The 16,407-nt window shown below is 44.2% G+C and overlaps 1 long non-coding RNA gene across 2 annotated transcripts in view; it reads left to right on the plus strand.

The window, feature by feature from the left end:
• LOC137378130 (uncharacterized) overlaps window positions 1–16,407 on the plus strand; it is a 38,126-nt gene that overhangs the window by 9,208 nt on the left and 12,511 nt on the right. Inside the window, exon 2 of one of the 2 annotated variants that reach the window (XR_010976561.1) lies at window positions 7,257–7,314. This is a non-coding gene — a long non-coding RNA (uncharacterized lncRNA). Of the gene's footprint in view, window positions 1–7,205; window positions 7,315–16,407 lie in introns of those variants that run through there. The other variant, XR_010976560.1, reaches the window with a different exon arrangement.

A 16,407-nucleotide genomic window follows, 5' to 3' on the forward strand; every position in this document is an offset into this window, starting at 1 on the left:
ATGAGCTGGCACAGGCAGAATGGGCTGAGTGGCCTCTTTCTGTGCTGTAAGATTCCATGATTCAATTTATTATGGAGATTGTTATTCAATTTATAAACTTTGCCTTGAAGGTTCAATACACGTAGGCACATAAGATAACTGCCTGAGCAATATGACGTCTGCCTTTGTTTTATCAGAGATTTTATGGTTATTTATGTGTAGGTGGAGTTTACAACAGTAATTGTCCTCAACCCAACCTTTTTTATTTGATACAGTAAACTAAAATGATTATACTCCTTTACAATCAAATATGGCTTTTCAGCTATCTTTTGATATCCAGAAAATGCTTTCATTGAAATGGGCTCCTTTATAATCTTGGTATAACATGTTTTGGCCCAAATGCTAAGTTAAGTGGAAAATTATTCTTGATGTGGGCAATGTAACCCCTCTCTCTAGCCTGAGAACATTAGCAGTCAATTATAGAATGTGGGACTGGAGTCTCCTGTAGGCCAGACCAGGTAGGTGGCTCTGAAATACATTACTCCACCAGTCCAAATTTTACAATTAAAAAAAAACTTTATAGTCATTTCCACGCATCCTGGATGCTACCTCACATGGTGCTAGATTTATTAAATTCATTCACATGACTTTCTATCGTGACCCTGTCACATATGCTAAATAAGAGTCATTAGTACTGTACAAAGAATACAGGCCTGCTTATTTGGCACTAACCTCTACACCACTTCATTATTCTCTCAAAAAAGTCTCAATCTGCAGAAAGTTTTGTTTATCATGCAATGTTTATAAGTTACCTAAAATGAGTAAATCTAAATGGACTCCTGTTCCCAGGGCCACAACAGTTTATGACCCAATCTAGTGTAGTCTTTTTCTATGCTTCGTTTCCTCATCATACTTATGCAGGCAGAATTTCCATGGGGTTCTCCCAATCTCCCAATCTCCCAACTATAACTTCAACAGAAAAACTGGAAAAAGAATGCAAGTGGCCATTTTATGCCATTTCTAAGTTTTGCCAACCATCTGTTGACGTTATGACCACCCACCTCTTGCTCTCTGAGTGAGAATTAGAGTTTTGGTAGGAAGTATTCTTCTAATCTCTAATGTAACTGATCCCACTTTATATAACAGCAAAAACAACAAGCAGTTTATTATTCTGATAAATGGTAGGTATGTTAGAAAATTGAGAAAATTTGGTGGTCTCCAAGCTCTGCATGATGCCCTGTGCTACATTGGAGCCAGTTTTCTCCATGCTTCTTGCCTGCCAGACTGTTGTCACCGTCCTGCCAGTTCATCTTGGTGCACATGCTCATCAGCGTTCCCTTGTAGGCTACCCATTGAAGTCCTCAACTTGAGACCCCTGTAGTGGAACTCATCTGTGACCTCACCCTCTAGGGAGCTTATTTGTTTCATGAGATGTGGGTGTCGCTGGCCAGACCAGCATTTATTGCCCATCCCTAATTGCCCTTGAGAAGGTGGTGGTGAGCTGCCTTCTTGAACTGCTGCTGTCCATGTGGGGTAGGTACACCCACAGTGCTATTAGGAAGGGAGTTCCAGGATTTTGACCCAGTGACAGTGAAGGAATGGTACTATAGTTCCAAGTCAGGATGGTATGTGGCTTGGAGGGAAACTTGCAGATGGTGGTGTTCCCACACATCCTTCTAGGTGGTAGAGGTCGTGGGCTTGGAAGGTGCTGCCTGAGTAGCCTTGGTGCATTGCTGCATTGCATCTTGTAGATGGTTCACGCAGTTGCCACTGTGTGTAAGTGGTGGAGGGAGTGAATGTTTGTTGACGGGATGCCAATCGAGCAGGCTGCTTTTTCCTGGATGGTGTCGAACTTCTTGAGTGTTGCTGGAGCTGCACCCATCCAGGCAAGTGGAGAGTATGCTGGCAGCCAACTTTCCTATCCCTCTGGCCTGGCTGCAACCCACTCATGCCTGGTGACTCAGCATGTGCAAATTCCAACTCTATATTTCTCTCTAGGGTACACGGTGTGCCAGCGTCGGAGCTGGTGGCTACGAGTATCAGATAAGTGATGCTGCTTCTTCCTGACAGTTCTGTCGCTGCTCTCACCCTTCTTTGTGAGGATGCAGCAGCTGGCCAAGTGGCAGTTCTTGATCATCTGAAAACAGAAAATCAGAAGGGGAGGGTTGGGGCGAGGGAAGGGGGCTGAGGTGGATAGCAAGATGTCCATGGTCACACCATCTGTGGCTTATACTTCATGCCAGAGAGCAGGATGAATGCAAAGTGAAATTTGAGAAGGGCCATAAGGCAGTAACAGACCATCATCCTGAAAGTTCTCAATGGTGGCAGATATAATGGCTTCTTTCATAGTCATCCGCATAATGCTAAGCATTTCATCCAGTGGACTTAGTGATGCAGGCATGCCTGTACCCCTCTGATTCTGCTCTTCTCCCTGCAGTTATGGGCCACTTTGTCCTGCAAGGAAGGGAAGAATGCCAGTCAGTTTGGCTGATGTGCCTGTCATGGATGAATAGCTGGAGATATGTGCAGACTGCGAGAGGTGGGTGAGGCTGCAATCATTGGAAAGTGTGTGAGGGAAAGGTGGAGTATCTGAATAAAATAAGAGCAAAATACTGCAGATGCAGGAACATCAGAACAGAAAATGTAGGAAATACTCAGCAGGTCTGGCAGCATCTGTGTAGAGAGAAACAGAGTTAACGTTTCAGGTCTGTGACCTTTCATCAGAAAAGTTAGAAATGTAACAGTCTTTGAGCAAGTGAAAGGCGGGGGGTGGTGTGGAGGAAGAACAAGAGGGAAAGATCTGTGATAGGACAGAAAGGGGAGAGATTAAATGACAGGGATGTAATGGTACAGAATGCAAATGGAGTGCTAGATAGTTGTAGTAAAAGACAAAGCATGAGTCCAGAGAGAGTGAAAAACAAGTTTAAGACTTTAAACGTATGGTTAAAAAAATAAACAATTGAAAATATATAAAAGCAATTACAAAAAACAATGGGCCACATGGTCTGAAATTATTGAACTCAATATCCAGGCCAGAAGGCTGTAGAGTGTCTAATTGGAAAATGAGGTGCTGTTCCTTGAGCTTGCGTTGAGTCTCACTGGAGCAATGCAGCTTTTTCTGGTACATTGATGACTCTATTGGTGCCATTTCCTGCTCCCACCCCAATCTGGAAAACTTCATCAACTTTGCTTCCAATTTCCACCCTTCTCTCACCTTTCCATGGTCCATCTCCGACACTTAGCTTCTCTTCCTCAGCTTCTCTGTCTCCATCTCTGGGGATAGGCTGTCCACTAGTACTTATTACAAAGCCACTGACTCCCATGGCTACCTCAACTACACTTCCTCACACCCTGCCTCCTGTAAGGATTCCATTCCATTCTCCCAGTTTCTCCGTCTCTGAGGCATTTGTTCTGGTGATGCAACAATCCACAACAGCGCTTCTGATATGTCTTCCTTTTTCCTGAACTGAGGATCTCCCTCCATGTGCTTGACAGGGCCCTCGATCGTGTCCCACCCATTTCCCGCACTTCTGCCCTCACCCCTTCCCCTCCCTCCCAGAACCATGACAGGGTTACCCTTGTCCTTATTTTCCACCCGATCAGCCTCCACATCCAAAGGATCATCCTCCACCATTCCACCACCTCCAGTGTGATGCCACCACCAAACACATCTTCCCTCCCCTGTCAGGATTTCAAAGGGACCATTCCCTCCACAACACCCTGATCCACTCCTCCATCACCCCCAACATCTCGTCCCCTTCACGCGGCACATTACTGTGCAATCTCAGGAGGCGTAATACCTGCCCTTTTAACCTCCTCTCTCTCCTCACCATCCAAGGCCTCAAACACTCTTTCCCGATGAAGCAGCAATTTACTTGTATTTGCTTCAATTTAGTATACTGTATTTTCTGCTCACAATGCAGTCTCCTCTACGTTGAGGAGACCAAACGCTGATTGGGTGACTGCTTTGCGGAACACCTCCGATCGGTCTGCCAGCATAGCCATGACCTTCCGGTTGCTTGCCATTTTAATTCACCAGCCTGCTCCCATGCCAACATTTCTGTCCTCTGCCTGCTGCAGTGCTCCAGTGAAGCTCAACACAAGCTCAAGGAACAGCACCTCATCTTCCGATTAGCCACTCTACAGCCTTCTGGACTCTATATTGAGTTCAATAATTTCAGACATGAGCCCCACAATTTTTTATTTTTATATATTTTCATTTTATTTATTTTTTAATCATGTGTTAGTTTTAAACTTGTTTTTCATATTACTGCATTCAGACAGAACTGTTCATTATTCTGCCGTTAGCACTCTCTCTGGTCTCGTGCTTTGTCGTTCACTACAACTGTTTAGAACTCCATTTGCATTCTATTCCATTACATCTGTCATACAATCTCCTGCCCCCTTCCCTTCATCCTATCACAGTCCTTCCTCCTTGTTCTTCTGCCTCCCCCCCCCCACTTTCACCTGCTCAAAGACTGTTACATTTCTAACTTTTGCCAGTTCTGATGAAGGGCCGCAGACCTGAAACGTCAACTCTGTTTCTCTCTACTCTTAACGCAAATGCTTCCATTTTTAAAAATGTTTTATTTTTTTGAGGACTGTGTTAAATCTGAAAAGAATCCATTGATGTATTTTTTTACAAAAGTTCACTGACAGGACAAGATGTTGTTTGGAGACAACCTGTGATTTGGGCTCAATAAACAGCAGAACCTTTGGTGATGTGAGGAAAAAATGGTGACAGAGAAACCACGTGTCGAGGTTTATGGAGGTCAGGAGGTCAACTCACTGTTTGAACATTGTTTTCAATTTTAGCTAGCTGGCTGAACAATGTGGTGGGAACTGTTTGAAGCCAGTTGGTGTTTTCCTGCCAAGGAAAAATAAATCACCCCCCTTGCCTCCTTCTCTGTCGTTTTGAAGAAATCCTGCCAAAATTCAGTGTGGAAGACAAAAAATCTCTGGTGCCGTATAGCTCCTGAGGAGCTGAAAAAAATCCTGCAATTCAAGTGTGTGCTGGCAGAAAAACCTTGATGCCAGATTTCTCAACATCTCCAGAACAGATTGCTTTTGAAACAATCCTAGTGACTCATCTCTGTATACCTGGATGCCGGACCAAAAAAGGGACAACTGACTTCCTTCCATATCTTCTTTCTTTTTCATCAGGAATTAACAAATATTTGACCAAAGTAGTTTTTTATTGACTTTTTTTTGTAACAGAACTCTGCAGAGTGAATTTCTGTATTTTTTTTCCCAGTGTGTGTGTGTGAATGTAATTGGGGAATTTTTACAAAAGGGAACTTTCATATTTTAATCGGTGTGTTAATGCTTTGCTTTGTTACTGGTTAATTCTTGTTTCATAATAAACTGATAATTTTGTTTATTAAACAAACCTGGTTGGTGTATTTTATTCTGAGATAAAAAATAGAGTATATGATTGGCTATATCTGTAACCGGGTAAACATTTAAATATATGTTGTGACCTGTGGAGAAGTGGAACTAGAAAAGACAATGCACTCCTCCCGCCTCAGTCATAACACTACACAGATGCTTCCAGACCTGTGGAGTATCTGAATGGTGGGCCTGAGTCCTGACTGCGAGGGACTGCTAATGGGTGAGCAATGTGGGTGTGGTGCATTGGGCAGTGTGAGAAGCTGGTGGTGTGATTTAGGAGATGTCACTGTGAACATCTGTGTCAGATCATTGAACCTCTTGTGGCACTGCTGCCAGCCCCTCACGGCCAAACTCTGGGATTAACCTCCCTGGTCACTTGTTCCCATTCCCTTCTGAAGGGTGTTCATTGAGGGCCTCCTGGACCCCCTGCGGGAACATGACCTTTCTCCTCCTGTCGATCTCCTGGAATAATGCCTCTAGTACTACACCTGAGAACCTGGGAGCCCCCTCTCTTGGTTATTTCTCCATTTGGTGTCCTGCTTATAACCACTTGCACTACAATCAGAAACAGCCTCCTTTATAATGAGTACAGCTTTCCTTTTAAGAGGGGCTGGCGGGCTTTAAGGCATGCAGTCTACATACTCGCACACGCATGTTGCTAGGCCCCTATTGAACGTTCAGCCAGCTAGCAGTGTGGGTTGCGCTTGGCTGAATGCTACAATCATTCACATGAGGAGGCAGTACAAAGTTTGTGTGCTGTCTGCCTCAGTAGGACCAGGTGTGGACTAATTGCAATCCATTTTTAACCCCCAAACTTCATGCATCATAGAAAATGGCTGTGATATGTCATTTTGAACAAATTCCAAATTATGCCACTTTATTTCTCATAACATCAACAGTAATGGATTCTAATTCCTGTACAATAAATCAATATTGTTTTGGAGGCTCAGGAGGTGAAATTGGTCTTTGTCAAAAGCATGACACAGGTATTAGAGAATTGGTTTCAATGGAAAAGAAAACCGTGTGTAATGTAAAGTGGGCTGCCAATTCTTTATTGCTTGTTTTGCACTTTTGCTGAAGACTGATATCACCCACTCCACCCTCCTCTCCAATTCAATGCCACATCAAGCGTTTTTTTTAATCATAGTGTCTAGCTGTATTGTTCATTTCATTAATGATGATGTTGCTTGCATAATTTTCTTTGACCTTGCAATTTTGGTTCACCAACCAATGTTGGATTTCGCATTTTGGTACCAAGGCATGCAGGTAATGTAAATGAGAAAAATGTGTCATGTCACATAACGGTACACAAAACCCTGCACTATGTGCCATATAATGAGGCAACATAGAAGTAACAGAATTTACCCCAGTGAGTTTCTACAGTGTTTTATATTATAAAAAATGCTTTAAGCACCACAAATCTATAAACACTGGACAATTACCTCCAGGATAATTCTTCATTTAAGATGGAATACAAGTAGAGTGCCAGTGGCACACTTAAACAACCAGCCATTCAAATGCACATTGTTGTGGAATTATAATACTCAAAAACAAGCACAGCAGCAGAGAAACTTTAACAAACTGATATCTTAAGTTAAAAATGTCGATTAGCTCAAAAATCTAGTTGCCTAATTGCAAACCAATCAAAAATCAGTTTCATTCATTAGCATAGGAAAAGCTACTAATCAAATTGCTCAAAATGTTTACATAAAAGCAGAAAGTCACAGACCTGAAACGTTAACTCTGCTTCTCTCTCCACAGATGCTGCCAGACTTGCTGAGATTTTCCAGCACTGTCTTTTTATTGCCCAACATGTTTGTATTGATTTTCAGATTCAGCATATACATTTACAAATTAAAGTTAGACCATTAAAACAAATCTTACAGATATCAAATGTGACGTCACGATCCACAAAGAGAGCAGGGAAACAGAAAGCCGGCCGGGGTGAGTATACTAGTAAGCTTTTGATTTAATTTAATCTAAATCAATCAAATATAAAATATGACTTGATCGATTCATTAGTATATAAACTAAAAACTAAGGTGGATTTTATAATTTATCATACACTCGCTGCTGGGGTCTCTCTCTCACTCTGTATCAGTTCAGATTAGGAACTGGGAAATTAAAAATAGTCAATTGGGTAGTGTAACAGTAAGTGTTGTAATAAGAGTATAAGCACAGAGCAGGACTAGAAGTATTAATTAAAATTGATAGTTTAAACAGGTTACTAATTAGATTGCTTTTTATTAAAAAAGGGACTGAGTGCAACTTGAACAGATTGCTGGGAGTTCCGTGAGTTGAGGGGGGTCGGGTGAGGAGGGGAAGGAGCTGCTTCTTTGCTTTTTCTAACTTTTTTCACCCTGTAAGATTTGGTTCTTACTCTACTACAGGGGAAGAAGCTAGCTGTTTGGTGATTATCTGGATGAGTGATTAAGGTCTATTCTATTCCTAAGGTTTAAAATAGTACAGGAACTGGTGGTAAGGTGAATAATATGTATAAAAAAGGAAAATAAATAATTGAATAAAATAATTAAGTAGTTAATTAGAACACATTAAGGATGGCAGCACAGGTGATTTATCACAGCTGCAGCATATGGGAGCTCCTGGATGCCAGTGTGATCCAGGGCCAACACGTCCGCAGTAAATGTTTGCGGCTCGAGGAGCTTCGGCTCAGTGTCACTGAGCTGGAGGCTGAGCTGCAGACACTGCGACACATCAGGGAGGGGGAAAGTTACCTGGAAACTTTGAACCAGGAGGCGGTCACACCCCTTATGATAGGGTCTTCTGATTTGGTCAGTGGTCATAGACAGGAGAGTGTAGCTGCAGCTGAGACAGGTAAGGGAACCCAGAGGGCAGGAGTGCAGGAGCCTCAGCCTTAGTGATTGCCCAACAGGTTTGAGATTCTTTTAGCTTGTTTGGATGAAAAGTTGCAAGGTGGATGAGCTAACTGACCATAGCACTGTGGTACAGGAAGCCATTCAAGTGGGTGGCAAAAAGGAATGTAGTGGTAGTAGGGGACAGTGTAGTGAGGGGGATTAACACTCTGCTGTGCAGCAAAGAGTGAAAGTGCAGAAGGCTATGTTGCCTGCCATGCACCAGGGTTCGGGACAGCTGCTCAGGGTTGGACAGGAACTTACAGTGGGAGGGGGAGGATTCAGTCATCATGGTCCATGTAGGTACCAACAATATAGGCAGGACAAGGAAGGAGGTTCTGCATGGTCAGTATGAGAATCTAGACACCAAATGAAGAAGCAGAGCCTCAAAGGTAATTTTCTTTTTATTCATTCGTGGGATGTGGGAGTCGCTGGCTAAGCCAGCATTTATTGCCCATCCTTAATTGCCCTTGAGAAGGTAGTGGTGAGCTGCCTTCTTGAACTGTTGTGGTCCTTGGAGTGTAGGCACACCAACAGTGAAGGAACAGCAATATAGTTCCAAGTCAGGATGGTGTGTGGCTCAGAGGGGACCTTGCAGATGGTGGTGTTCCCATGCTTCTGCTGCCCTTGTCCTTCTAGGTGGTAGAGGTTGTGGGTTTGGAAGGTGCTGTCGAAGGACCCTTGGTGAGTTGCTGCAATGCATCTTGTAGATGGTACACACTGCTGCCACTGTGCGTCGGTGGTGGAGGGAGCGGGCTGCTTTGTCCTGGATGGTGTCGAGCTTCCTGAGTGGTGTTGGAGCTGCACTCATCCAGGCAAGTGGAGAGTATTCCATCACATTCTTGACTTGTGCCTTGTGGATGGTGGACAGGCTTTGGGGAGACAGGAAGTGAGTCACTCACTGCAGAATTCTTAGCCTCTGACCTGCTCTTGTAGCCACAGTATTTATATGGCTGCTCCAGTTCAGTTTCTGGTCAATGGTAACCCCCATGATGTTGACAGTTGAGGATTCAGTGAGGTAATGCCATTGAACATCAAGAGGAGATGGTTAGATTCTCTCTTGTTGGAGATGGTGTCATGCTAGGTCCCCACCTGCCAAAAATAAGGCACGTTAATTTTGTCATGAATATTGATTTTAAACTGTTACTGGAGTGAAGAAGACTTGTTAAACAGATCAGCCGTGGCTGGAAAAGACATTTGCATATTAACAGACTGTGTTTGGAAGGACAAAGCAGCCATTCCCTGACATTCAACCCACAGTGGACTTTTGATCACCAGATGTTGAAAGTGGGGGAGCTCGCATTCCAGGTTGACTGCTATGATAGCTGAACTGCTTGGCAACTTGAGTTTTTTGAATTTGTACAAACAATTTGGGAAGAAAGCAGAATGCTCCTCGACTGAGAAGATCTCTCTCCTGTCTGCTCCCATCTTTCTTTCTCACAAGCCTCTGAATCCACTGAAGACACATGAACCCCACGAGAGAAAAATCTCCTACAGCGAACAAGGTTTAAGAAGAATACAGGGCCCCAACGAAAAGCAAGATCTACCTACAATCAAGGACTCTACAGTGAGCTCAAAGAACCGTAACAACAATTCTTCAGATATTGGCTCAAACCTTTCTACTTTATTTATCTTCTCTTTCCTGTCTCTATTTGCATATGTGTATCACGTATGCATACTAGCATAGGCGCATCATGTATCCGTAGGCGTCAACCAAATTAGAGTTTGTTTAAGTTCAATAAATTCCAACTTTTCCTCTTTAAACCTAAGAAAGCCTGTTTGTGCTAGTTTCTTTGCCTTTATAATTGGAAAGCAGTGAACAAGGATTCGCCAAGGGGGAGCTAAAAACAGTGTGTTTGAAATTAAACCCTGTTATGTAAGACCAGCTGAAGGCTGAAAGAGAACCCTAGACCTCTTTTTCTCACCTGGTCGTAACAATGGTCATTACTTGGCACTTGTGTGGCATGAATGTTACTTGCCACTTATCAGTCCAAGTCTGAATATTGTCCGGGTCTTGCTGCCTATGGACATGGGCTGCTTCAGTATCTGAGAAGTTGCAAATGGTGCTAACCAGTGAACATCCCCATTTCTGACCTTATGATGGAGGGAAGGTCATTGATGAAGCAGCTGAAGATGGGTGGGCCTAGGACACTACCCTGAGGAACTGCTGCAGTGATGTCCTGGGACTGAGATGATTGACCTCCAACAATCACAACCATCTTCCTTTGTATTAGGTATGACTCCAGGGTGGTTGTGGAAAGGATGTTTCCCCTTGTGGGAGAATTTGGAACCAGGGGTCACCCATTTAAGACTGAGATGAGGAGAATTTTTTTTTCTCTCAGAAGGTCGTGAGTCTTTGGAACTCACTTCCTTGTAAGGCAGTGGAAGCAGAGTCTTTAAATATTTTTTTAAGGCAGAGGTAGATGGATTCTTGTTGAGCAAGAGTGTGAAAGGTTATCGGGGATAAGCGGGAATATGGAGTTGAGGTTACAATCAGATCAACCAGGATCTTATTGCATGGCAGAGCAGGCTTGTGGGACCAAGTGACATATTCCTCACAATTTGTATGTATGTTTATAGTCCTAACCCACCTATTTTACACTAGAAATCAGCACAACAACTTTCCTCTGCATGGGTTTGCCCTTTGCCCTGAAGCTATAGCTGGGATTTTACTAGGTTTTCTGTTCCTGTAGTGTTTATTTGGGCTTTCCAACTGATACCTCCCAGGTTTTGAGCATGTCCCACCTCAATTAAACAGCCTGTGTTTTCTGCCTATGGCAATTAGGAGCCAGTCATTTATGTCTGGCAAAATCTCCATTCTTTGCTTTCCAACAGCTCAATAAAGTCGAAAATGTATGAAATGCAACTTTATTTGTCCATGGTAATATCAGAAATATGCAAACTTTGTAAGATTTACTTTATTTCTGAAATTGCTGCTGCTGAAGAACGAAGTAAGGTCAGGATGAAAGAAAAGAAAGGCATTATTTAAGTGCAAGTCGATCATGACCGTAGAATGTCCCAAAGCACTTTACAGCCAATGAAGTACTTTAGAAGTGTAAATCATTTTTGTAATTTAGGTAACATGGCAGCCAATTTACGTTCAGCAAACTCCCACAAACAGCAACATGATAATGACAAGATAATTTTTTTTATGATTTTGGTTGAAGGATAACTCCCCTGCTCTTCAAATCAGTGCCATGGGACCTTTTACAGATATCTGAGATGGCAGGCAGAGCCTTGGTTTAAAGTCTCATAGATAGCACCTTCGCCAGTGTAGCAATCCGTGGTACTGTACCGGAGTGGCCAACCTTGATTTTTGCATCCAAGTTCTGGAGTGGAACTTGAACCCACAACCTTTTGACTCTGAGCCACAGCTGATACTTCAACTAAGTGCACAAATCACTATCTTTCTTCCTTTCTTTGCTGCTTTATTGCTTTCTTGGTCTCTTGGCCATGACTCATGACCCTCCTGCCTTAGGCGCTATGGCATTGGAAGGATGAATGAGAATGGACAGAGACTGCTGGAGTTGTGTACCTATCACAACCTCTGCATCACCAACTCGTTCTTTCATACTAAACCCTGTCACCAGGTTTCATGGAGGCACCCAAGATCACATCATTGGCACCAGCTGGACCTCATCATCACAAGGCGAGCCTCTGTAAACGGTGTCCAAATCACACGCAGCTTCCACAGTGTGGACTGTGACACTGACCACTCCCTGGTGTGCAGCAAAGTTAGACTCAAACCAAAGAAGCTACATCACTCCAAGCAGAAGGGCCGCCCGCGCATCAACACTAACAGAATTTCTTATCCACAGCGGTTACATAAGTTTCTAAATTCACTTGAAAAAGCCCTTCAAAACACTCCTACAGAGAATGCAGAGACCACGTGGGCCCACATCAGAGATGCCATCTATGACTCCGCAATGACCACCTATGGCAAGCTTCAGAAGCAGTGTGCAGACTGGTTTCAATCTCATTTTGACGAGCTGGAACCTGTCATAGCCGCTAAGCGCATTGCACTGTTGAACTACAAGAAAGCCCCCAGCGAGTTAACATCCGTAGCACCTGAAGTAGCCAGAAGCACTGCACAAAGAACAGCCAGGTGCTGAGCAAATGACTACTGGCAACACCTATGCAGTCGTCTTCAGCTGGTCTCCGATGCCGGAAACATCAGAGGAATGTATGATGACATTAAGAGAGCGTTTGGGCTAACCATCAAGAAGATCACACCCCTCAAGTCTAAATCAGGGGACACGATCACTGACCAACGCAAGCAAATGGACCGCTGGGTGGAGCACTACCTAGAACTGTACTCTAGGGAAAATGTTGTCACTGACACCGCCCTCAATGCAGCCCAGTCTCTGCCAGTCATGGATGAGCTGGACGAACAGCCAACAAAGTCGGAACTTAGTGATGCCATTGATTCTCCAGCCAGTGGAAAAGCCCCTGGGGAGGTCGGCATTTCCCCTGAAATAATCAAGAGTTTCATGCCTGCTGTACGCTCAGCACTCCATGAACTGCTTTGCCTGTGCTGGGATGAGGGAGCAGTACCACAGGGCATGCGCAATGCCAATATCATCACCCTCTATAAGAACAAGGGTGACCGTGGTGACTGCAACAACTACCGTGGAATCTCCCTGCTCAACATAGTGGGGAAAGTCTTCGCTCGAGTCATTTTAAACAGGCTTCAAAAGCTGGCTGAGCGTGTCTACCCTGAGGCATAGTGTGGCTTTCCAGCAGAGAGATCCACCATTGACATGCTGTTCTCCCTTCGCCAGCTACAGGAGAAATTCTGCGAACAACAGATGCCCCTCTACGTTGCTTTCATAGATGTCACCAAAGCCTTTGACCTCGCTTGCAGACGTGGTCTCATCAGACTACTAGCAAAGATCAGATGCCCACCAAAGCTACTAAGTATCATCACCTCATTCCATGACAATATGAAAGGCACAATTCAGCATAGCGGTGCCTCATCAGACCCCTTTCCTATCCTGAGTGGCGTGAAACAGGGCTGTGTTCTCGCACCTACACTGTTTGGGATCATCTTCTCCCTGTTGCTCTCACGTGCGTTCAGTCTTCAGAAGAAGGAATTTTCCTCCACCAGATCAGATGGCAGGTTGTTCAACCTTGCCTGTTTTAGAGCGAAGACCAAAGTACGGAACGTCCTCATCAGGGAACTCCTCTTTGCTGAGGATGCTGCATTAACATCCCGCACAGAAGAATGTCTGCAGAGACTCATCGACAAGATTGCGGCTGCCTGCAACGAATTTGGCCTAACCATCAGCTTCAAGAAAACGAACATCATGGGACAGGACGTCAGAAATGCTCCATCCATCAATATTGGCGACCACGCGTTGGAAGTGGTTCAAGGGTTCACCTACCTATGCTCAACTATCACCAGTAACTTGTCTCTTGATGCAGAAATCAACAAGCGCATGGGAAAGGTATCCGCTGCTATGTCCAGGCTGGCCAAGAGAGTGTGGGAAAATGGCGCACTAACATGGAACACAAAATTCTGAGCATATCAAGCCTGTGTCCTCAGTACCTTGCTCTACGGCAGCGAGGCCTGGACAACGTATGTCAGCCAAGAGCAACGTCTCAATTCATTCCATCTTCGCTGCCTCTGGAGAATCCTTGGCATCAGGTGGCAGGACCGTATCTCCAATGCAGAAGTCCTCGAGGTGGCCAACATCCCCAGCATGTACACCCTACTGAGCCAGCAGCGCTTGAGATGGCTTGGCCATGTGAGCCGAATGGAAGATGGCAGGATCCCCAAGGACGCATTGTACAGCGAGCTCGTCACTGGTATCAAACCTGCCGGTCGCCCATGTCTCCGCTTTAAAGACGTCTGCAAACATGACATGAAGTCCTGTGACATTGCTCAGAAGTCGTGGGAGTCAGTTGCCAGTGATCGCCAGAGCTGGCGGACAGCCATAAATGTGGGGCTAAAGAGTGGCATGTCGAAGGGACTTGGCTGTTGGCAGGAAAAAAGACAAGCACAAGGGGAGAGCCAACTGTGTAACAGCCCAACAACCAATTTTATCTGCAGTGCCTGTGGAAGAGTCTGTCACTCTAGAATTGGCCTTTATAGCCACTCCAGGCGCTGCTTCACAAACCACCAACACTTCCAGGCGCTTACCCATTGTCTCTCGAGACAAGGAGGCCAAAGAAGAGGTCTCTTGGCCAGATACCTAGCCTCACTGCCTCCTGGCCTTGGTCCAGTCTTTACTTCTGCTTTCAGCTCTGAGCTGTTTCTCAACCATATCCCTGACATCACTGTCTCATGATTTCTAGCCTCATTCTTTTTTTTTACACTTCTGGCAATATATTTCCCACAGGTCTCAACCCCCGATTATACAGACCTGTCTTTTGTCTTGGGCTTTGTTCCTCTCAAACACCGATAATAATTAATGTAGTGATGTAATAAGAATACAAATAGTCCCCAACAGCAATACTGGCAATGGTAGCTTACTGGTTATGTTACTGAACTAGTAATCCAGAGGCCTGGACTAATGACAGAGACATAATTAAAAATCGATCATGGCAGTTGGGGAATTTAAATTCAGTCAACTAAATAAATCTGGAATAAAAAGCTACCATCAGCAATGGTGACCATGTAATGACTGGATTGAGTATTGCTGAAAATAGAGGCATGTTGTCGAAGCTTTTTGTCTTGCACTCATCAGGACAATCCGCAAGAATAACCAATGTAAGGGAAAACAACAACTTATACTGCGTGAGAAAGGAGTGCTGATTGGTTGGCAAGTGAACTCTGATTGTTAGAGGCATTGCCATGGAGAATGCACCAGTATACGGTGACAGTTAACTGCCAAACTTTGTTTGTTTAAACCAGGCAGCTTGTCTCTGATTAAGGCTTTGCCCTGAGGAATGAAGTAGTGAATCGATATCACTTATTTTGTTCAGCTGAAACAGGCACAATATTTGTACATATTCTTTCTGTCTGCAAAGAACAGGGCCCTGTGTATTAATATATGTAGCTTCCAGTACGTGCAAAAGCGCCACACTGTGAGCCCTACTGACAATCTTAAATTGGCTGTCAGCGAAACTCTTAGCACACTGTGGATTATTTAGCAAATGTTGTCCAATCGTGGAATCACATCTAATGTTGGACACTGTGTTTTGAGTTTTGCAAGCACTTCTTAATGGGCTCCATCCTGCGCTCAAATTCACCTTTGAAATGGAGCAGTCAAATGAGCTCCCTTTTCTTGACGTACTAATTGAGAAATCTGTTAAGGGGTTCTCTACCATGGTCTACCGCAAACTTGCCCTCACTGGTCAATACACACTTTGGGATTTTTCAGTTCCAAGATTGGCCTTATCGGCAGCCTCATAAGTAGGGCCTGGGCCATTTGCTCACCATGCAAGCTTGATGCTGAAATACGGCAAATCAAAGACATCCTGTGTGACAACGGCTACCCTGATCAAATCATTTCTTGCTGTATATCACGCAAACTTATGAATGGGCCTGAGGGTGTCTTTTTCGGCGCTGAAAAGTGCCCAGACTACCTCAAATTATCTGGAAGGGTAATGTATCCCAAAAATTTGAGCAACAGGTAAAGTTAGCTGTATCATGCTGCTACTATACAGTAGCAACACGTGCGGTGTTTGCCACTAATAAGATGCTGCCGTCAAGTCAAAAAGACGTCCTGCCTATCGCACAAATGAGTAATGTAATATATGAATTTCAATGCCAGTGTGATGCTCGGTATATAGGCTGTATGTCCCAAAGACTGGTGGATCGTATCAAACAACATTTCCCCCCGCTGTTTGCAATGGGCAAGGTATGGGCCATGCTCAACCAGCCCGTGCTTGCAAAACTCAAAATACAGTTTCCCTCCATCGTAAGGTGGGGATGTTCACCTGATGATTGCAGAGTGTTTGGTTCCATTTACAATTCCTTAGATAATGAAGCAGTCTGTGACCACGTCCAGCAAGATCTGGACAACATTCCCACGTGGCAAGCAACATTCCCGCCACACATGACAGGCAATGACAATCACCAACAAGATAAAACCTACCTACTTCTCCTTGACATTCAATAGCATTACCATTGTTGCATTCCTCACCTTCAACATGTATCTAACTTTTCTGATGATACAAAGCTAGATGGGAACATAAGCTGTAAGGAGGACACAAAGAG

The sequence above is a fragment of the Heterodontus francisci genome, chromosome 16 (assembly GCF_036365525.1).
Source record: "Heterodontus francisci isolate sHetFra1 chromosome 16, sHetFra1.hap1, whole genome shotgun sequence".
Lineage (NCBI taxonomy): Eukaryota > Metazoa > Chordata > Chondrichthyes > Heterodontiformes > Heterodontidae > Heterodontus > Heterodontus francisci.